This window comes from Rattus norvegicus, chromosome 7 (genome assembly GCF_021556685.1).
Source record: "Rattus norvegicus strain SHRSP/BbbUtx chromosome 7, alternate assembly SHRSP_T2T, whole genome shotgun sequence".
Classification (NCBI taxonomy): domain Eukaryota; kingdom Metazoa; phylum Chordata; class Mammalia; order Rodentia; family Muridae; genus Rattus; species Rattus norvegicus.
In genome coordinates, this window is record NC_141540.1 from 65,639,262 (window position 1) to 65,661,225 (window position 21,964).

Sequence of the window (21,964 nt, forward strand, 5' to 3'; positions counted from 1 at the left end):
AGCGTGAGCAGACTTGTCATGGGTTGCTAGGGAGATGGCTCAGTGGTAAGAGTTTCCTGGGAACACTAGAGGACGTGAGTTCAAATCTCCACCACCCATATGAGAAACCAGACATAGCCTCAGCTACCTATAACTCCAGTGCTAGCAGAGGACGTGGTAGAGAGAAGGGAAGATTCAAATTACTCACCAGCCTGCCAACATAGCCAAAACAGCCAGCGACGCACGCACGCACGCACGCTCGCGCATGGGCATGTACCACCTCCCTGCCCCGTATGCTAAAAAAGTCATCACGGGGGGAAACCCCTTCAAAATGTAGACATGATACAGAATTCATAAACATTGGAAAGGACTTGATCTCCAGTGTAAACTACAGCAATCCTTGGAAATATTTGGAGACGGGAGGAAACTCGGATGTCCTCATGGACCACCTATATGGAGCCTAACTTAGAAACTTTAAACCCAAACCATTTGCCAAGCAGGACTGTAATACAGCTCCGAAGCTATTTCAATTCCTAGAACTCCATTCATCTCAACTACAAACTATCTCCAGCAAGTAAATGCTGGGGCGGGCAGAGGACATCTAAAGCAGAGGCTCTGGGCTGTGTTCCTCCAAGGTTCAACCCATTAGGCAGTGGCACTATTAGGTATGGGTTTCAGAATCATCCTGTTGCCAACAGAGGCCTACGATTGGTGATCACCTCACAAGCAGCAGTTGGGGGCAGAAGATCTGCTTCCAGAGATGGTCATACAGAATGCCCACAAAATGTACATTCGTAAAAATAAAGGAGGGGAAAGACTATGAGGAAGAATGAAGGGGGGAGGAGGGGGGAGGGAGGGAGAGGGGGAAGAGAATGCATACAGCACAGCACACCTCCCAACAACAGCCGCGTTGTGATCCCTCTGGTAATGTTACCCAGGTTTTGTTTATCATGAAAAGACCCCATTAATGCCTCAGCCCCATGAAACAGCAGACCAAGTCCATGAATGGCACCTATCAGAGCCCTGGGTAAATCCAATGATTAGAGGGAATTTGCCAAAGGGCCTTTCTAGCTGAGAAAATGCCTACTCGGGAGAGGAATGCAGACAATTCCTGGGCACACAGGCCCCTCTTTGTTGGCAGCCTGGTGGTATTCTGGAGCAAATAAAGGACAAAAATGGGATCGTAGATGCAATGAACATTTAAAGAAAATGGTTTTCAAAGACCTCCTTGAAACATTCCTTTTAACCTCCTCCCAGGAAGCGGGGGGGGGGGGGGGGTCCTGATAAAGATGAATGGCAGGGAACTTCTACCCAAAGCACCCATTGATAGCGCAGCACAACCTTGGCCATTCTTAGTTGTAGTATAGTTTTAGTGAGATCTCCCTTGTCCTGCTGGGTCTCCTAGTTAAACAGTAAACCAGAGTTAAAGCTTTACAGATAGGAACACACACACACACACACACACACACACACACACACACACACACACACACACAGCTTTACTGACAGAGTAAACTGAGATTTAGCATAACATGAAAGCAGTCAGCAGGGAAGCAGGGGGTGGGGGTGGAGGAGTGCATGTCAGAGCAGACCCGGGTGTGTTAACCATTTTTAGACCGAAACAAAGAAGAAAGATTATGCTGAGCTACCATCCAAACATATATGAGCAACCTGAAAGAGGATCCGCAGGCAGACTATTACAGGGTAAAGATGGATAGATAAGATGTCGGCACCCTGGGCATCTGCAGGCCGCACTTAAGTGGACGTCTGTGCACAAGAGCCGTGTGTGTAAGTCAGAGCCCCTCACACCAGTGAGACACAGCACACTTGCTTTGTTTTGCCTGTACAATGGCCCAGGTCTATAGGAAAGGTGCTACACCTCATTCAGTATGCTGTCCCAGAAAGACAAACTTTTGGTTTGTTCGGTGGGACGCAGCTAGTATAATAGGGGTGAACCAGAACCTAACACAATTCCTTTTTTGTTTGTTTGTTTTTTAACGTAAGATTTAGGTAGCCCTCAGCAAGTCATTTTGTATATCTGAGTTTCTCATTTTTCTGAAAAGGACACCCCCCACTCCCCCCACTCTCCCACTCCCCCCACCCTCCCACTCCCCCACTCCCCAGCTTCCTAAGGCCCAAACAATTTTAATGACTTTTCTGCACAGTGTGCCCCTAAGTGCAATACCTTTTCCTCATAACTCTTGTTATAGACTTATTTTATGTTCCATTTTAATGTCTGCTGGGCTGAGGGGAAGCAAAGTAATAATCATGTAATTCTAGTTGAAGGTTTTCCTCCCCTTTCTCCTGGGCTGAAATCTAATAAAATATTATTTATTTGCATCTTCGGAGAGCCATTCACTGACATTTTTTTCCCCGGATCCATAGGAAAGGGCTTGCAAAGGTGGTGTCTTTATTGCTTTGTGAATGCCGTTCATTTTACTATTTGTTTTAAATGCCATTTTACTGGTACCAGTGGGTTTACATTAACGGACCTGGAGGAGGATGCTATCTGGGGTACACACCACAGATGCAAACCTTGGGGTTGTGTTTCTCAGTACTCACTTCACGGTTTGCCATATGAAACCTTCTCCCAGACTCCCCTTGCAAATAACCACATGTGCATAATTGTGGGGTGATTGCACCCCTGTTTATGGCCACCCTTGCCCTTTCTAAGAGTTACCCCAATGAGTCTCTACCTGGGGGTGTACTCCTATAATGTCTGCACACCAAAAGAGAGCATCCAGCCTGGCCTTTGCATCGAGTTAAACAGGAAGTTTTGCAAATGCTAATGATCGTAGCACTGTTTGCAGCATGCATAGTGGCTCAGGAAAACAACGGACAAACCCCTTCAATGCATTTTACAAATTCCCTCCTAGGTCTGGACTGCAGTAGCTTCATTACTAGAGTGTCCATGGATAAAGCCCTTAGTTTTGCTGACAGAAAAGAAAAATCCATTTGGGAGAGATGTCCAGAGGAGAACAATACAGCAGAGGGTAAATGCTCAGAATGACCCCATTTCAGATACCTTAGGAAAGGAGGGTACCTCGCCACCACTCTGGAGGCCTCTGAAAGCCTGCCAGATGCATAAATCCTGAACATATCTCCTAAAAGATAAGAAAGAACCTGGAAAATGGATCATCAAAGAAACACGCAGGGCCAATAAAACAAACCACACACACACACACATAACTCTCATTCGGCCAGATCCCTCGCTCGCAAACCTCGCAGCAGATGGTAAGAGTTTTACACCTAAGCTTTGCAAACAGCAATCTAACTTCCAATGTAAGCCTGGGTCCTTAGCACGCTGAAGTAAATGCAGGGCCCCTCATACCAACACCTGGGGCACACCAGGCTCATGCTGAGTTGGACAATAGAAATAATATGAACTGAAAAGTTGAAAGAAAAAAAAGAAAGAAAGAAAGGAAGGAAGGAAGGAAGAAAGGAAGGAAGGAAGAAAGAAAGCAAGGAAGAGAGAATATGAGCAATCAATATGTACGTGTGTTTTTACGTTTTGAGATAATCTTAACGGTATTATAATCCTTCAAAACTCAACTAAAATGACAAACATCAGTGAGATGTTGGCTTGTAATTTGTTTTTGTTTGGTTTTGCTTGCAAATTCTGAGCAAAACCTCACGCAAGGCTGTACAATGGCTACCCTGTGAGGAAGGGACTCTAGCGTTGTATTTGTTGCCTTTATGAAGACTTGACCCGTGCATCCTAATAGCTCTCCTTTTGGATTCTCATCCTTGAAGAAGACCAAATGATTTGTATCCCTTGGCTCCTGGAAGAGCTTCGGTTTGCTGCTCTCTGTAAGGATTACTCTGGGACTGTTGCCGAGTCTAACCTTGAGTGCAGAAGTCAAAGCTGGGGTCTTTAGGAGTCACTGTTTTTTGACAGTTCCGCTTTTGCAAGAATGAAAGTCTCGGGCGACAAGGATATTTTGAAGACGAGTCCTACTTTACAAATATCTAAAAGGATGAAGGATGGTTTTGTTAGATGTATTTATCTTATTTTATGTGTAGGAGTGTTCTGAATGAGCTGTGTGTATGTACCGTGTACAGGAGGAGGTCAGAGGAGGTTGTGGAATCCTCTGGATTTGGAGTTATGGTACAACAATGGATGGCTGTGAGCGGATGTGTGGGTGCTGCAAACTTTACTGGGGTCTTCAGCAAGAACAGCAAATGTTCCTCACCTCCGAGCCATCTCTCCAACTTCGAAGTTTAACAACGCTATCTTTTTCTTTTTTTTAAGATTATTTTTCCAAGTGTTAGAACTGTACTCTCGAGGGTAGGAAAAAAAAACCACATGGAGGGAATGAATCCTACAACAAAGAGGGGGTATGTTCTTTTCCAATGCATCCCTTTGAGCTCTTTTCACAAAGGGTTGAATTGTGGGGTGCCCTGCCATGGCAGATCTTGTCATGAAACTAAATGCCTGGTATTTTAGCTGTGACCACACCTCGTGAAAAGACAGTAGAAGTTGCTATGAACAGAACAGGGCTTGCTATGGTCCTTGAAGGATCCCCTGTATTAACAGCAATTAAAAGAGTTGAGATGTAATTTCAACCTTCTTCACGCAGGACCCTTCACCTTCAGCAGGAAATGGGGCCTGAGTCAGTGGGGCATGCCTAGAATAGCAGCCTGTGAGTGGGGTGCAGCGTGGCCATCAGTATAAATCTGTCAGAGACACACTCGAAGAGGAAGAAGGACCTCCACACACTGCCGCCTTTACACTTTCTGATGCAGATACTGATTTATGGCGCACGGGAAGCAGAGAGTCTTTGAGCCAACGGGGCCTTGTGAATCAAGGCCATTTTGTAGGTTTCCGCCCGTTTCCAAAGAACTACACATTTATAATTGTGCTTGAAGTCAGACTCCTTCCAGCCCCAGGAGGCAGTACCATTTGGTTGAAATAAAGCTAAGGACTTTTCCCAACAGCTGGCCGGTCCTAGTTTCAAGTTTTAACAACAGGATGAATGGATTGTGAGCACTGTGGAAGGCATCAGAAAGCCAGACTTTCAGAGACCCTCTCCCTAGCCACCCCGTTCTCACGTATCAGGTTCATCCCAAGATTTCTTGGGCTCTGTTACCCTACACGGATGACTCTCTCATGGAGATAACTTAAAAATAATCCAGCTGAGACCTCGTGGAAAAGGTCTTCAAAGTTTCAGGCAAGGGGGAAAAGAAAGAAGGAAGAAAAAAGAAAGAGAAAGAGAGAGAAAGGAGTCAGCTAACAATAAATGAAATACCAGCCCAGAGTTAGTGTTAATTAATTAAAAACACAGTTTCAAGGTACCCCTAATAGAAGACTTCCTCCGTGCCGCGAGGATCTGATTCAGAGAACGACTCAAACATTAAAAATCACACTCGGGGCGACTCTCGTGGTGCTGGCAGGGCCAAGTTCAATATTTTCCCTGTGAGGCACGCCTGTACTATAAAAAGAATGTGATGTTTGAAAACTAGTGTCTCTGCTCTGGGCTGCCATTCAAAGCCTCCCCCCTCACTCGCCTGCCACATTTCAAGAGTACAGTATGAATCACGATCATGTGATGAGCCCCTCCTTGCCAAATTCTTTCATGCTGCTACCACAGTGTGTCCCTCTTAGGTCTCTGCCAGCAGCTTCTGTCCCCTAGCCAAGACCATCATCGTGAGTACCGGTGGAGAGGCACAGAGAGCCCTCTGCTCCAGACTCACTAGCCAGGAGACAAGGAGGCGCGCTATTGTAAACAGGGCAATGGCTGATCTGACAGGGGCAAGGGACAATTGAGAGATGGGGCAGAGAAACAGTAGCAGAAAGGATAAGACATGCAGAAAGAGGGCTGCGGAAATGGGAAGGTTGTTCTCTGTCAGGCTGGCACGGAATTGGGTTCCTGAAATTCAGTCATCTCATTCTCCTGCTCGGGTGATCACAGACATCCTGGGAGGATACTGAGGCCCGGTATGTGACATTCGGCAGGCACACAACAAAGAGAGACAGAGAGAGCTGGAACTCTGACCTATCCAGGCATCGTATCCATCTCGACTGTCCGTTCACCAGCTCACACTAGGAGCATCTGGGAAGTCCTTTGACCATCTTGGGCTGCCTACGTGTCTATGGTACCTCTTTCAATAGGACATACCCTATGTGGGCAAGTTATCTGTTACCCAGATGAACAGTCATTCTTCCATGGTCCTTGTCATAGAACCATCCTTAAGCCTTACTGTCACCCCAAATACTACTCTGGGGTCACCATGGAAACCAGGAGTGTATGGAGGAAAAATATTGTTTTTGTTTTTGTTTTTGTTTTTTAACATGGTGAATAACTTCTGATGGAGCTGCTCAGGGTTTATCCCGCACTTACCACGGGTTTCCTTTGTGTTCATTTATTGCTGTGGTTAACTGCAGATGGCTTGCCAGTTTTCTGTGACTCTTCTGTAAGCCTGGCACTCACTCTCTGGATCCTCAGAGGCGGGCATGAATGGCGAACCTGGGATGTTCTCTGGAGTTACAATGCCTGTTTATCCCAGTCTTTCTAAAGGGCCTGTCGGGTCCTAGGGTTTGGCATCAAAGCAGTGTTTACATCAGAAAGATGTCTGTGCCAAAGGACAGATGAAGGGGCTGAAGGAAACATAGAGGAAGCAGTTGTGTGGACCTACCCACCGCAGCCTGAACCAGGGGGGAGGGGTGGGGAGGATTCAGTACTTCTGGTCTTCATGAGGGCAAAATCTGTGTGGAAGTATTGGAGAAATGATGTGTAATACAGCTGTTCTCCATCACAGCCCCCACCCCAAGTTCTACATTCCACACAGAATGTTAGAACCGTAGTCATTCCACGCGGAATGTTAGAACCGTAGTATTTGGAATAATACCAGGTGTTAGCTTTGCTCTTTTTCGTTGGTCAAGTCATAGGAACATGTACTTAAAAGAATAGGAAGGGTTGTGAAAAGACTCTAGCCAACACCTACACATGTATTTAGCCCACCTTACCCAACAAACATCAATTATACAGCAAATCCATCTCAGGCTTTGTGAAGGGCTGGGCACTCAGAGATATGTAAAATATGGTTTCTATCCTAGGGGAGCCAAGATTACTAAGATAATAAAATGTTTAAAGTTAATTATCTCAGTTGTACCCTATGCTTGACAACTACTAACTCAACGGTTTATTTGGGAGGGTGGTATTGGGAAACTCTCCCCGACTAAGTTGTTTGATTGGTCAACCCAGCCCAGAGGGATTTGTTTCTTCCCTCCTCTGAGACCTGGTAATGTCTTTGCTCCATGGATCCTTACTTATGGTGGTGATTGTAGAAAAAATAAACATAGGTAGAAAAGAATGGCAAAGGTCATTTGGATTTCCTTTAGAGAGGAGAGCAGAGGAAATGTTCAGGGTGACTGGCCACACAAGTGAGTGGAGGACATAGAAGCAGGTGGTACAATAGGACCCCTCTGAAGACCAGCTGCCCTGCCTGCACTGTCACCATCAGTGACTTATCTCTGAGTCTTGCTTCTTTCATCAGCAGGATGAGGCTGATGAGAACGCTTATCTCATGGGCTTTATTTCTCCAAGGAAATACAATACTCACAAGAGCCCTGCTATGTGCTTTCCCATGACCTAATCCATTTCTCAACTCAGGTTTGTCAACCGTCACCTACCCACGGCTTTAGAGTCACAGTCTGATCCACCTGCCACTCTTCCTGCTGCAGTGCTCTGTCCAAATCACTGCTGGCCTCCTGTACTGTGTTCCCCAGCATCCTCAGACCAGAGGCTCTCTAAACCACCTGCTGCTTCTATCTGGAGGTATACATGCTTGAACCCTTACTCATTAGATACTTGCTTATTATGTTAGTAGGGTGTGGGTATTGTCATGAGTCCCCTACGAGCTTCTACAGCTGCTCTGAGAGTCCTCAACTCAGGGACAACATCGCTTTGTTGGAGGAACAAGTGCCCAACAACACTGGGAGCTTGGGGTATAAATTCTTTTGGGGGAACTGGAGAGATAGTTCAGTGGTTAAGAGCACTGACTGCTCTTCCAGAGGTCCCGAGTTCAAATCCCAGCAACCACATGGTGGCTCCCAACCATCCGTAATGGGATCCGATGCCCTCTTCTGGTTTGTCTGAGGACAGCTACAGTGTATTCATATAAATACATACATATATACATACATACATCTTTTAAAAAATTCTTTTCTGGTAGAGGGGACTTGAGAGAGGAAAAATGATAATTATCCTGTGTTCATCACACCAATTCTAACAAAATCCAAATGAGAGGGACCTAGAAAGATGGCTCAGTGGTTAAGAGTGGCTGATCTTCCAGAGGACCAGGGTTCTATTCCCAGCACCTATATGGTGGCTCAACACCATATGTAACTGGCACCTGTAAGCATCAAAAATCACACGTGTAGTACAAAGACATGCATGCAGGCAAAACATTTGTACACATAAATAAATAAATAAGCAAATAAATAAATAAATAAATAAATAAATAAATAAATCTTTAAAAAAAATCCAAGTGAGAGAAATCTTAACTATCTAACTACCTATCAGGTTACTCAAAGTCATGTGACAGGTACAATTATACAGTTCGGGACTGAGTGGCACAGCCTGGTAGGAAGATCACAAGTTCAAGGCTAACCTGGGCTAGAACTCACAGTCAACCTAGTCAACTTGATGTGATAAGATGAGATCCTGTTTCAGAAAGATGAGAATGAGGAGGGTTGGTGAGAAGCTCAGTGGGTGAAGGCTCTCCCAGTTCTGCCAACCTGAGTCTGTCAGTCCTGGAACATGAGGGAAGGAGAGAATCCATCCCTACAAGTTGTCCTCTGACCTCTGCTGATTACACATGTAAACGCCTTGAACTCAACAATGTGCCCGGGTTGGGTTTGTATCCACACCCCCTCCTCTGAGGACCTCTATGCTATCTTGTAATCAGTCTCCTTCCTTAGGATGCCCTGCAAGGAACACCTGCAAGGATCTCCCTTCTATGAGAAGGCAGCAGCAGGGACCAAGGCAGCCTGAGGGCCTTCAACTCAGCAGAAAGCTCAGACTGACACAGCCTACGAGCAACCCTCGGATTCTTGCTTATCTCTTCACACCTCATCCTTTTACCTTGCACACCACTTACTCAGCAGCCACAAGGACACACGTGCAATCCATGCTTCAGAACCTGATCTCTCTCTTGATCAGTTTAATCCAGCCACTCACCTCTGTAATGGGCAGTTTCGTGGCACTCAATTTGACATTCTTGGATCGCACAGTTTTGAAAGCTTATCTTAGCCGTTAGTTACCATTGCTCTTATTATTTATGTGATTATGGCTTGAGGCAGGAAATGTGGGAGGGGCAGCCAGCCTTGCATATAACACCTATGGCATATTGAGTATGTGCTATGAGGTAAACAAGTATTCCGGCATCTCACTTATTCCCAGGAGCGTACACCTTCCAAAGACTGTCACCAGGGCACAGGCAAACAAGGGAATGAGACACATTAGCTCATGTGACAAGTCAAAATGTTTGCCAAATGGAAGAGAACGAAGACTCAGAGGAAAACATTTTGTTTTCAATCTACAAGGATATTAATAAAACCCAAGCCCAGCATTGTGGCTACAGTTCCCGGGAAGAACTGTGTTCTCCAGCCAAAAGAACAGAACAAACTTCTGTGTCTCCAAACTGTGGATCTCGTGATGTCATGTAAAACTCCACTATTCATCGTGAACACAGCTGCCTAGAAGCGGGTCTCCCTGCAACTTGGGCACCAAGAAAGAAACCCTTCGGCAGATTTCGATGGCAAACTTTTGTAATTCAGACGCTGCAGCAGAGCCAATGAACACAGTTTGACCCGTCATAGGACAATTCAAAAACAAAAGCTGCTCCAGATAAAGATCCTAAGAAACTGAAATTAAATTAAAACAAAACTGAAATTTCCATAGGGTCAGAAAGATGATAAAATATACATATATATATTTCATTAAAAAAAAGACTCTCAATGCAAATATAATTCAGACTACAGATAAAAGGGGGACAAATTATACAACCGGTAGCATCTAAAAATGCAGCTTTGGAAGGCTTGCTCTGACTCGCTTGCTCTGACTCAGTTTGTATTCGACACCGATGGAAGAAAGCTCCCATTTGGGAGTCACAAGTGGTTGATGCTTTAAGTCAACACTTCTGTGACACTCAGTATGCTCCAGGGGCACTGTGAACCACTCCACACACAAGCGAATCTAATGGCCCCAACATCCGTCATCGATAGCGTTATTAATTCCATCAAGGCAAATAGCCTGGAAAACAAAGCCAGAGTCTGAGAGATTGCTTGAAAGCAAGAACAAACCAGACCAGGCATTGTTTGTTGTGCTGTAGCTGGAAATATTTACAGTTTCAAAGGTAGAAGCCCCAGCAATAATGGCGTCCACAGGTGACAAAACAACAACAAAAAACAAAAAAAAACCAAAAAAACAAACAAAACAAAACAAAACAAAACAAAAAAACCAGGATGCAGAGGCACTCATCTACGTCACACTTAGAAGAAGGCTGAGATTAAAAGGCAACCAGAACAGACTACAGCAGCTAAGAGCTAAGGTACTCATTGGCTAACACCCCGACTCCACCCAGCGACACGCACATGCGCTCAGCACGGGTGTATACACACACACACACACACACACACACACACACACACACAAGCTTCCCCTTAAGCTACTGAACCTCTAAAGCTCTGCCTTCCTTCCCATCCGAGCTTCTCACTGGACTGTAGAAATCCAGTGAGCTACAGTAGAGCCCTTGTACAATGCCTGGAATCTAGGAAGGGCTAAGGAAATGTCTGATGCTGTCACATTGATCAGTATTCAACAAGTCACGGGTTGGTTTCGGAACAAGAGACAAAACACTTTTAGAGTCAGGGGACTGAATATATATATATATATATATATATATATATATATACATATATATATATATATTTTTTACATTTCAAATGTTATCCCCTTTCCCCCACCTCCTCCCCCTGCTTCTATGAAGGTGCTCCTACTCCCACCCACTCACTCCCACCTCATCACCTTGGCATTCCCCTACACTGAGGCATCGAGCCTTCACAGGACCAAGGGCTTCTCCTCCTATTGATGCCAGACAAGGCCATCCTCTGCTACACAAGCAGCTGGAGCCATGAGTCCCTCCATGTGTACTCATTGGTTGGTGGTTTAGTCCCTGGGAGCTCTGAGCTGAAGGGGTTTACAACTATTACTATTATTCACCATTGGCCACCTTGACTTTCCTCTTCTTCTACCCGTAGGACAATCTTTCCACCCCCAAGAAGTGTTTTCCGTTTAAATACCACTTTGACCTTGAACTTTGAAAACTCCAGGTGCCATCCTTGAATGGGAGAAGTCTGAACACAGACACTGTTCCTACTTCAAGTTGGGCTCTTCATGGAAACATGTACACACCAGGCATGCGGGCATGCAGCCCACAGGTGAGGAGGTCAGAGGACAATCTCTATGATGTAGGCGGAGGAGATTGAACTTGGGTCATTTGGTTTAGAGGCAAGCACCTTTACTAGCTAAGCCACCTTGCCTGCCCAGTAACTGTGATCTCAATTAAAACATGTCCCTTCTGGGGAAAGAGAAAAGCTACTCTGTCTTAGAAAATCTCTTCCTAACAGAAGTCCCCGACTGTCCCGTTACACCTGCAATGCAAACTGTCTTACAGGTAGCAGAGCAACACTGGCTGAAGGCTTCCGGGGATGGGCGCTGTTTCACCTACTTTGTTTACACTTTCTCCTTCAGTCTTACGGCTCTTGGAAGCTATTATTACTAGCATCCCTGTTTTCCTGAGGAGATGAAGGCCGAATGGATTAAGGTACTCTGTCAAGGTTACTGTATCATTAGCAACCGGTCTATTAAAACCCAGCAGAAGTAAGGATGGAGCCTTCGGTGATGTCATTTCCATTCCAAGTTGGGCCGTTGTCCAGATGTGCAATACCTTCTCTGGGCCTCAGTTTCCTAACATTGGGAAGATTCAACCACCCTCGAGGTTGCGTCCCGGCCTGAGGCTTGGCGCCTGCTGCGGCTGCCCTCAAGGAGGGCGGCTTTGTTTTGAGTGCTCAGCTGCTCTGGCTGGGCCACCCCGGGCTCTGCCCTGTTTTGTTTCTGCTGCTGGACCCAGTACAGACACAATCCTGGCAGCGGCACAGGGGAGCCGCAGAGGCGTCCTCCTTCCCCCGAACTGTTGGCCGTTTCAGTATGAACCAAAAGGGTGTGCGGGGGCCAACTGGCAGAAGTGCATAACTAGCAGCAGGATTCTCCCGGGAGCCACAGAAGGGCGGGCACGCCTTCTGCCCAGCTCACTGCGAAGGTTGCTCTGGGCACGCCGTCACCAGTGGTGTCTGTGCTCGCTTCCCTCTGGGCAGGGGAGACTGCTTTGGTGAGAGACTGATTACTGGGAGGTAATGAAGGTTCTGTGGTTCCACGCCAGCAGCTGACCGCCCAGGGACAGGAGATGGAAATACCGATCAGCAAAAGCCACATCCAAACCTCACAGCCTGGACCTCCGAGTAGGCTGCAGAAGCAGCCCTGCCAGACGCTGCCCTCAGGCCACGTCTGTGCTAAGGGAAAAGACTGCAGTTGCAAGAGGGAACTGTACCCCTCTCCTCATAAGCTGTAAGACTGGGTTCTAGGCTAAACAGGGCCCTTCTCTGGTGCTTGCTCTGTGCAGGAGTCTGGGACGTGGAGGGTGTTCTAGTTCTTTCCCCTCCCTCTCTCTCCCATGGCCTAGGACAAGGCTGAGGCCTGAACCTTTCCAATCAGTACTGAATCATTCTGCTACTTAGTAGCATGCCAGAGGAGTGGTGGGAGTAATGTTTTGTTTTGTTTCGTTACTATTAAGGAAGATTACTTCATAATCCTTTAAATGTTTTTAGCCAAGTGTTATTTACATATCTTGGCCAGCAAACACGTGATTAACACTGCAGAGAGAAGGCTGTGGGACTCAGGAGGCACAAACAGCATCTGCACCACGGAAGGAACTGGACAACTGTGCAAACTGGAAACACTCTGGGACGAGGAGAAGCTATAGAGGTAGGTTGGAAGTGGCCAGCAATGCTTGCCTGATCCCTCCTTTTCCTGATCTACGCTCTGAAGGCAAAGCCTCAGATGCCCATAGCACCTTCAATATCAGTTCACTACTCTCTTAATACTCGGCAGAGGCTACCAGACCATCAAGAAAGCCAGCTGCTTGCGTGGAACTGTATGGACATTACCAAATGCATGAGTGTGGCTTTAAATAAGTGCTGTCAATCAATATTTACTGGGTGACATTAGATCATGTCAAACATCAGCGTGGAAAAGCTACACGGAGCCAGTTATGATTGATATTACCTCTCAGAAGTGCAAACAATGAGCTGCCACAAAGTTAAATGAACCCCAGCCTGGTGGTTTTGTTTTTGTTCTTGAAGTGAAAAACAAAACAAAACAAAAACAAAAAAACAAAACAAAAAAAACCCTCGATTCAAGATCCAGAGTCTTGGAACAATGTCTTCTCATCAAGGAGAAATCATTTAACATTCTCCAATGAGATCTTGACTGGAAGTTGTCCAACTCTCAGGCTACATACATGTTCATTCAGATTTCTCCCCTGCCCGGTATGAGTGTGAGTGTGTGTGTGTGTGTGTGTGTGTGTGTGTGTGTGTATGTGTGTGTGTGAGAGAGAGAGAATGTGTCTCTGTGTGTGTGTGTGTGTGTGTGTGTATGTGTGTGTGTGAGAGAGAGAGAGAGAGAGAGAGAGAGAATGTGTCTGTGTGTGTGTGTGTGTGTGTGTGTGTGCCTCTCTCCTATTTCTGGTTAATCCTTCCATACAGTCATGTCTAACAGCCTGTTAAATTCATGGATCCTCTCTAAGCATACATTTTGTTTTCCTGAATGTTTAGGGACCTTCTACCTTCTCACCTAGTCCTAAGATGAACTATTTTGAGCTCGAGAATCTATTGTCAGCAGCGGTCTTCATTTTAACCCTTAAATACCAATGGCAGCATAGACTTGCACAGCACAACAGTAGTAACAAAATATTTTTTTAGAAAAGTTTCCTAGCTCTTTTAGAAAAAAGGCAAGCAAAATAACAACAAAACAAACCAGAAACAAACGAAGGGAGAACTAACTGTCCCAGGAAGTTTCAGGAGTGAGGAGGGGAGGCAGTGACCCAGAACAGTAGACAAACAGTTTTAGCAATATGCTCTGAACTGAAACACTCTGTGGCCGAGCCGATCTTTCCTTTGGAAGGTACACGCTCCTCAGATATTATTCTGTAGTGACCAGGGGTGACCTGTCAAACCTTTGTGAATGGATTTCAGGGTGTGTAAATGGCACCTCCCAGCCTTAGCTGTTTTTTGGGTTTTTTTTTTTGTTTTGTTTTTTTTTTTTTTGGTAACCACTTACATACTTTTGGTCAACCACTGTAAAATAAACAGTCCTTCCCAAATGTTTTTGTTGTCTTTGACAGCACAGCAATAATTCACTTGGAATGCTGAGGAACGGTCACACTTAATGCTGCTGGGAGACTGGCATTTTTAGGATTGCTACTCATCAAATTGTTTTTACATGAAAAGATGTCGGACTGAAAAGAATGTAAAATATTCTGGAGATGGGTTGAGTTTGCATCTTCACTCCGTGTTCCCATCGAAATACATATGTGTGGACACGTGTGTATGTGGACATGCTCCATGTGTATAAACATATTTATATGCACACTTAAAATAATGCTCCTCTAAAACATTTTACTAGTTTTGTACTTGGACTTTTGTTTCAGACTTGAAAAGTGTAGTTTCTAAATTGTGGCAATTTTTATACATGCAAATGAAGACATAAATTAATATTTATTCCTCCTTGGAAAGTCTAGGGGAAACATATTCTAACATGTTTTATGCTTAGTTAATGCTCTTGACCCATTTTCTCTGGATCATATCATATATATAATATTGTATATATATATACATATATATATATATCAAGTATAATACCATTTATTCAAAAGAGCTTGACTTTCCCTTGGAGTTGGGAATATTGATATAGGTTATTGATATAGATGTATAGAACAAAATAAATTATTCTCTTGTGTCAGGAATGAAAGGAAATAGCTTGAGAAACCCCACAGACTCAGTGCCGTATTACTCAGGATACCTTTGTGGAGGACAGCGTTTGCAGGAAGAGGCTTTAGTCTGGGTGGGTTTTGCACTTGTATCTTCCAGCCTGTATAACATGACTGGAGCCTTCAGCTTCTGATCAGTATGGAAAAAAAAAAAAAGAGAGAGAAAATCTTGCATTGAATTTAAGTGCAGAGGCCGGGAGATTATCAGGTGAGTGGGCGCACCTGTGTTCCTTCACAGCACTTCACCCTAAATGCCTGGGCTGGCTTTGGGCTTCTCCAGCAGAGAGCAGTGAAACACCACAGGAGACTGCAAGCTAGGGCCCCCGCCAAAGTAGAACTGGCGGGCCCCGCAGACTCACAAAGAATCTGCATTTACAGATCTAAAAAGTAGATATTCCTGGAAAGATCTGATGCACTGGAAATATGCACATCACCCCATATATTTAGATGGTTAACTATTACTGCCACTTAGAAATAAGGATGTCTGCTCTTGAATCCCAGCACCTACCTTTGCAGATCTTCCTGCTCTCTTTGCTGACAGCACAATAAAGCCTTAGGGAATGGTAAGGCAGTGCAAACATGATTGGAGGCAACACTGTTGCAAAAAAGATACATTTCTGAAAGACTGAAAACCGCTTTCAATGGCTAGAGTTCAAGACCAGGTTCATGGCAGGGGCAGGGGGTGGGGGGAAGGGTGCTTCCAGGTGAAGTGATTTATGGCACTAAACACAGACTTGTTTACAGTGTAACACAGCATAGGCTTGTTAACAGAGTAACACAAATGGATGCCTGCTACCTCACTGCTAAGCCAGGGTCGGGCAGTGCCATAGCGGGTGCAGTGTAAGTAGGTTCCTCCAATCAACAAACCCCATGACAGAGTATGAGTGAACAATTGTGCTTCACTGCTTTGAACAAAAACAGCCATTGTCACCAAAGGATGTAATGAGGATTTCCAGTTCCATGATGTGGCACAAGCGATCTGATCTACTTTTCTTAGGTGCAAAGAACTTTTTTTTTTTTTTTTTTTTGAAGAGAAGCTATCAGTAAAGAGATCTAAAAATACAGATGGATCATTCATTCGCTTTGCTGAAGTGGAAGATAACACCGTGGAAACACTACGCACACTTTTGGCCAGTCCCCGTGCCAAAACTTTTCTTCCCCTTGTCTTTCAAAGCACCGGACTCAAAGCCAGCCCCTGCTCTGTATGCAGACCATCAAAATACAAAGTGAAGCACAGAGGCCCTACACTTCAAAGGCGAGAGGGCAACATGGCGCTGTGCCTGTAAAACATAACTTTGCAGACACCAGCTCACATCAAAAGTTACAGCCCTGAGTTTTAGTTTTCCCAGAGACTGGTGTCGTTTGACCTCCCTTCGCAAACACTGCTCAGCCATTCTATCTGCTGGTCTTGAAGAAAGCCACTCCTCCCTCTCAGCCCTTTGTGCAAAACCTCCCAGCAAAAAAAAAAAAAAAAAAAAAAAAAAAAATCTCTGGAGGACAGACAAAACTTCAGCTAGTATACCAGTACACCCCAGCTTCCTGTGGCTGGGCAGAACTGCAGGAGACAAGAGTCCTCACATGTCCCAGGTCAGCGTCCCACCTCTTGTATTTTCCCAGGGGTTTGTTCAGAAAGTCTTTAACTCTTTCCTTCTCCTCCAATCCCATTTTTTATTGTTGTTGTTGTTCTTTTTTGCTCTTATCAGTTCAAACAAGAACAATGAATTCCTCAGGCACACAAGAATGTGACAAGGTGTCACCAAAGGCAACCAGGAAGGTGATGTATGGCCCACGCAGCTCCCATAAATCACTTCACAGCTAGGGCTACAAAGAAAAAGCCAGCCACCCAGAGCTGACTTTGAGGCCCTCATACCCTGCTCCAGCTCCAGAGTCCTTGAAGAGGCTCAACTGTATACACACACACACGCATACGCGCACACACACAGAGGCACACACACACACACAAGCACACATGCACACACAGGCACACACACAGGCGCATACACGTGCGCAGATACACACATACATATTCATGCATGCGTACACTCACACAGGCACACACAGCATCCAAAGTTCTTTCCCTGCTGTGACAAATACTGCACAGACATGGTAGTACACTATATAATTTAAGGGGCTTTTGGGACATGGGTCTACAAAGGCTGCCTGGAAAGTTCTATTTGAAACTTTCAAAGTTTGTACATGGCAAAAGCATTTGTTCTTAGGTAACAATGTGATTTTTAAAAACCTTGGGACTTCAGTGGTGACAATGATTCTCAGGTTTCAAAACTCATAATCCAAAGCCAGGAGAAGCATGAGCTCCAGGCTCGCCTGGGATACATGTCTCGAACAACTAAAGCCACTCAGAGGTAGAGGTAGTTTTGCTGCTTTATGGTGACATAAAGAATAATTGCAAACTGCCCATCTAGAATCTCCTTCTAGGCTCACAGAGGACACGGATTACTTGAAAGAAAAATTTAGTGTGTCACTGCGTATGTGCTAAAATGTGAAGAGGAATGGTGTCACCCATCACAATCTCATGCAAAGTAGCCCATGGGAAAATATTAAAAACCAAAGGTGTTTTAGTATATGGAGCTCAACACTATGGTTGGGGAAGAAGTGTGCAATATCCATTTTGAGGGCAAAAACTTTGGAAATATTTAAATGTGAGCAACGGACTAATTCCATGGTAACTTAGAATCCATTCTGTGGAAGCCACAATATAGAATTCCTAATATGGTTTTTTTTTTTTTTTTTTTTGGTTCTTTTTTTCGGAGCTGGGGACCGAACCCAGGGCCTTGAGCTTCCTAGGTAAGCGCTCTACCACTGAGCTAAATCCCCAGCCCCCCTAATATGTTTTTAAAAGTACTTTGCCTGTACAGTAAGGTGGACCACAACGGCTAGGTAAACGACTTGTAATCATTTATGCCTATGATAAACTGAATTGTAGCTACTATATCCCTATAAAACATAACTTAGAAGAAAAATAAAGATTTTTCCAAAGGAATAGTTTTGTCAAAAAACTGAAGGCAATGACAAGGCCCTCCCTGATTTCCACAGTGAGGGAATCCAGAATCAGGCAGAAAGAATGGGTTCTATTTCCTTCCTCTAAGTACTTTTAATTTGAATAAAATACTCCAAAACGAGCTGGAGAAGCAGAGCAGAGCTTTCCCCGCTACTTGCTAGCCCAACTTATTCCCTCAAGACTGTAAAAACAGTTCAAAGGGAAGAAGAGATAGGAACAAGACTAAGCATGTCTATCTACGGCATTGACGCTTCAGAGTACTGGCCAATGGAGGACTTGATATGGAAACTGAATACATGAAACTTTCTGTGAAGGATTGTTTGCTGTACTTAATGGTCCTTGAACTCAGGGACCAATGGTTATTAGATTACAATTTCTAGTGCCTGTCAATAAACAGTGTCAAGTGATTTATTCATTGTCACCAGTATCCAATTAAATAGTGAAATAACCTGGCTGCAGGTGTCATTAACACAACCAAAGAAGGATAGAGCAGGACACAGGAGTGTTTGTTCCAGGCTGAGAATGGAGGAGGAAAAACTCCATCTGGGGCTACACTGAAGGAATAATTTCCTTGTGTAACTACTGCATGCTGTTTAACATAGGAAATTCTTTTTACACGCCCCCATTTCTAACTTAAAGCAAAACTGGCTATGGTGGCTTTGGTATCAGGCTACACAGTAGGTCTGAAACATTATTACGACGGAGGGAGGTGAGAACCGACTAGTACACGCAAATCTGCGAGAGTCTATTGTTTCTTCAGCAGGGGCGGGGGGTGTCTGTAGAAAGGTCTCTTGCAAAATGTGATTCTGTTTTCTTGAGGTGAGATGACAAACTGGTAGGGGAAAAGAGGATATTGGAGCTGTTTTACACGCTGCCCATACCTCTAAGAATCCGATATTAACCTTCAGATTGTTACGTGAAGGTCCAGGAAAACGGGGCATGTTAGAACCACAGTCATCTATTAGTCATAAAGAAAAAATATCTTGCCCAGTTTTCAGGAGGTCTTGAGGGTGAATCTGGACAGCCCCACGTGTAGAGCATCCACTCAGAGAACCCATATCTGCAGGTCGCCTGTACTCCACTCCAACAAAGACAGCAGTGGCACCTGAGGGCATCTTATGCCTCTTTCTGAAAAAGAAAACTAAGACGAGTCCTCGGATGGTTTGCGTCTCTACCGGTAACCTTAGATGTGTGTACGAGAGAGAAGTGCTCCCACTGGAAAGATGATTAAAATTTCTCGTGTCCTTTGACATCCTTTCAATGTGACCAACAAAGTTTTCAACCACATATAATAGACCGTGTACCTTTAAATATGTATTCTATATATGCACTAGCCTGATAGATTATATCGAATTGCTACTGATAGGTGTTTATTGATTTTTCACTTTAAATGGGAAAGGAAAGTATTTTTAACTTCGTGGATAATAAACGGATTATATGAAAATGTGAAAGGTGAAGCCCTACGTTCCTGATGCAAGGTATCAGTAACACAGCCCAAGGCCCAACTCCATTTTAATATATAGTAAAAGAAATCTGAAATTCTCCTCCAGATTTGCCTGCTTCATTATGACGGCCCTCACATACCAGATGTCAGTGTGTCAAAAGTACTACCATGGGGTGCGAGGTGGGACACAGTGAAATCTCACTTCTTGTTTGCTGTGAATTCATACCTGTCAAGCAGCCTTATCTCTTTTATTTCTATTTCTTTTAAATTTCACAAGGGTAGGGACCCTATGTTAATCCCTATTTATATCCTGAATCTTAATCATCTAATAAAACAATCTGTCATTAGTGTTCCTGTTTATAAGCATGGGCAAATACCATGATCAAGACTAAGAAACAGACTACTGTACCCCCCCCGCCCCCATCTTCATTGCTGGGTTTGTGATGACCATTTGCTAATGATGGATGTCACCACTTAAAAATGAAGTGACGTGCTAGGCACCACATAAGTGTATGTGGGTACTTAGGGATACAGATATGTATTATACATGACATGCACTACACACATGATACAGAGACACATAACCTCACGGCCAATGAGGCTGTCTACTGTTTCTATGGGAAGTTAAACTAATCTTGATGAATGTGATTCTCTGACTGTGACACTGAAAGATTCTCCTTTCCCATGACGACCGTCATCCTCCAAGATGAGAAGAGTACCTGATCCCATAACTGTTGACATCTATAATTAACTTGACTCAGTGCCAAAAAGGAAAGAGAAGATGCTGAGAGGAAACAAGGCTTTTCTGTCGGGGAAGGGGGTAGTTTCTGCTGTAATGTTCCCACAGTGCCATTCATTCCTAACATAACTGGCACCAGAATCCAACGGCCCCATCAGGTGGACGCAGACCCCATAACTTAGATACATTTATTCTGCAGATGCTTTTCACAATAAACCCTGGGCTCTGCATGCCAAAGTCAAAGATAGGGAAACGCAGTTTCATGAAGAGTCACAGCACGCCGTGAGACAGGCTCTGCTTCAGGTGTGTCAGCTGCCTCGGCAGAGAAGAAGAAAGGAGAGATATGATTGGAAAAGAGGACCGCCATGCTAGAACCGGGTTTGGGGAGATGAAGTGAAGCAGTAACTCAGAAAACCAACGGTTGAGGGAGCAGTGATGACAGACCCTACAGCAGCAGAGAGGGAGGAGGACAAAGCTGGAAGCCTATGGATCAAGGCATACCTGGGAGTGCAGGAGACAGGAGATGAGTCAGGGGTGGTCTGAGGGAAGAGGGAGGACAAGCTAAGAACATGGGCACTGAGATGCAATTAGCTGAAATATCAGATGTGGTGGGAGCTGGCTCAGAGTGAATGCATGGAAGGAAAACCAGAGAGGGTCCGAGTAGAGATGAGAAACCGGCCCTCGGTAGCTGGGGTGAGAAGACCATATGTGGCAAGAAAGGACACAGGAAGTTAAGCATTTGTGCTGGGATCCAAGGTGGGAAACGGTGACATGGGTATTTCAGAACAGACGTTAACAGAGGGCTGGGGAATGCTATGGCCTTTTCAGCGTGGAGTGCCCGTGAAGCCTCATTTTAAACTATGTTCTGTCTGTGAAGGATGAGCAGAAGCCACCATCACAGTCTCAGGAGCGGAAGAGACAAAGAGGTAAGCTTACTTCTTGCTCCTCCACCATGACACATGCTATGAACCTACAAACAAGAGTCCACACTGACTCCTTTATACCCGAACCCTGAAAACTCAGGAATGCTCTGGCATTCTGCTACAAGTCTGTGATACCGACACAGTCATTATAGGTCAAGCGGGGAAGTTAAGAATGTCGTTGAAATCAAAGGTTGTTTCTTTGTTTCTGGAGCTTTCCGGGGTGGCTTTTCACAGACTCCAGCGGCCTGCCTGACCTAGCTCCGCAGAGCTGGCCACCAGAGTGCAGACTAAAAGTGCCTAGAAAAAAGAACGTGCCCTCTCACCCGCAGGGAAATCCACACTTTCCCAATCACCTCAGGAGAGAGAGGGGAGATGGAGAAAACACAACTCTACTTCATTACCTTTTGGCTTTGAGAATTTAGACATGGACCGCTCAGAATCCCCCAGAGAGGGAAGAAATAATAGCTGGAGGCAAAGCCAAAAATGTCTCCTGCTTCTATTAATGACCTTAAATTTATTTTCCATCCACACACCAGAGGAAGGGATCCATTTAAATGGATTAAGAGGCCTGGGAAGAGACACTGAGGCAGGTGTTGGTGAACATGTTCTGTGGTCAGATAATAAATATTTTGGGTTTCGTTAGCTAGATGGTCTCCGTGACAGGTCCTACCTAAGCTCTGTTACCACAGACGAAGAAGCTGCCACCAGCGATGCATCCACAAACAGGTTGCTGTGCCCAGAACAAATACAGA

General features: G+C 44.9%; 1 protein-coding gene and 1 long non-coding RNA gene across 2 annotated transcripts in view; both read right to left on the minus strand.

Moving 5' to 3' along the window:
• Hmga2 (high mobility group AT-hook 2) overlaps positions 1 to 21,964 on the minus strand; it is a 114,646-nt gene that overhangs the window by 51,034 nt on the left and 41,648 nt on the right. The gene's annotated exons all lie outside the window — the stretch shown is intronic.
• On the minus strand, positions 3,551 to 6,736 carry LOC120093613 (uncharacterized). Its single transcript, XR_015624718.1, has 3 exons — positions 6,616 to 6,736; positions 6,321 to 6,510; positions 3,551 to 3,948 (listed from the first exon to the last, which is right to left on the minus strand). It is a non-coding gene; the product is annotated as an uncharacterized LOC120093613 (long non-coding RNA).